At 42.5% G+C, this 1658-nt stretch overlaps 1 long non-coding RNA gene across 1 annotated transcript in view; it reads left to right on the top strand.

The window, feature by feature from the left end:
- The window catches only part of LOC126406143 (uncharacterized), a 1257-nt gene extending 224 nt beyond the window's left edge, over window positions 1-1033 (top strand). The window contains exon 2 of the long non-coding RNA XR_007571659.1: window positions 871-1033. This is a non-coding gene — a long non-coding RNA (uncharacterized LOC126406143). The remainder of the gene's footprint in view (window positions 1-870) is intronic.
- The last annotated feature ends 625 nt before the right edge of the window (window positions 1034-1658 follow it).

Below are 1658 nucleotides of genomic sequence, written 5' to 3'. Positions count from 1 at the left end.
GTTTTTCCTTATCCGCTGCGAGGGTCCTAAGGGCAGAGGGATGTCGTATGCTGTAAAGCCCTGTGAGGCAAATTGTGATTTGTGATATTGGGCTTTATAAATAAAATTGAATTGAATTGAAATTGAATCAAAAATACAACCAAGTCCTCATAGATACATCTCTGGTAAAACTGTTAGGTGTTATGTGTTCAGCAATGCCCGTTGCGTACTGCTTACTCGAAGAACACTGTAAACACGGCTCCTTCTTCTGTGGTTTAATCGCTGCAGCCGCTGCGGGCGAGCAGAATCACTTCCGCCTCGGGTGCCGTATTCTGGTTTGCTGACTTCCGTTGTGTGTCCGACCCGAGTGAGGCTACGCTAAATAGCCATATAGAGAAAGGCTTTTTTGTCGCTGTTGGGTTCAAATAAATATGCGGATCTTCAAGGGGGGGTGATACGAACTAGGGGCAGTTTTATTAATGGTAAAAAGTTCCGCACAGCTGCTTTAAACTAAACTAAAACTAAAACTAAAAAAAAATAAATAAAAAAAAAAGAAGAAGAATGGATCTGAATCACAGCCAGATATGTGGCTTAAAGAACAGCCTGAAAAAGTCCAAATAGGGTCCTCTGCCATTGTGTTGGGTAGACAGGGTGCTGCAATTGTAATGGAGAGGGGCCCGTATCTGGACCAAGAGTTTAAAATCAAAGAGTTTTCCACACGTAACATTGTTGGTGAATCCTGACTATGTGCCAAAGCATCTAGGTCCTATGGTACTAGAGGCTAAAGAAGTAAAGCTCACACCGACCGAGAATAAAGACATTTCTGTACGACATCTATTGCACGTCTGTCCGTCCTGGAAGAGGGATCCCTCCTCAGTTGCTCTTCCTGAGGTTTCTACCGTTTTTTTTTCCCGTTAAAGGGTTTTTTTTGGGGAGTTTTTCCTTATCCGCTGCGAGGGTCATAAGGACAGAGGGATGTCGTATGCTGTAAAGCCCTGTGAGGCAAATTGTGATTTGTGATATTGGGCTTTATAAATAAAATTGATTGATTGATTGATTGATTGATTGATTGATTGAAGATGGATCTTTCATCAAGATATCTGTCTCTGCTACAGGGTAGGCGTGTCAACAGGCTGTCAGACTTCCATGCCTATCTGCATTTTGTCATTAGCATTCTGATCTTGAAAAAGAGATGTTGGCTACAGTACCAACAAATTTGTGGTCAAAACACGAGACTGATGTGGGTCTCATTAAGTCGGCACAACCAGTGGAGGTGAAATTAAAGGTAGGATGCAAACCTCCATGGAAACCACAATATCCACTAAAGCCTGAGGCCGGTATTGACCAGACAATACAGGGCCTGTTGGAGGCAGGTGTGCTGGTGATTGAACCTAATCCATGTAGTAAAACACCAATCTTGCAGGTAAAGAAGGCAGACAAAAATAAATACCGGCTGGTACACGATTTGCGAGTTTTAAATGAGGTAGTAAAGGACTTTTAGTCCGAAGTTCCAAATCCTCACAATGTTCCACCCAATGCAAAGTGGTTCACTGTGATTGATCTGTGCTCTGCATTCTTTAGTGTGCCTCTCAGTGAGTCTAGTAGGCATCTTTTTATGGGGTGCCGTTTGTAAAGTGTCTCACACTGAAAATAACATCAACATTTTGACACATTTAGCT

This window comes from Epinephelus moara, chromosome 18 (assembly GCF_006386435.1).
Source record: "Epinephelus moara isolate mb chromosome 18, YSFRI_EMoa_1.0, whole genome shotgun sequence".
Taxonomy (NCBI): domain Eukaryota; kingdom Metazoa; phylum Chordata; class Actinopteri; order Perciformes; family Serranidae; genus Epinephelus; species Epinephelus moara.
The sequence above is the reverse complement of the archived record's forward strand: the minus strand, read 5'-3'. Positions and strand labels throughout refer to the sequence as shown.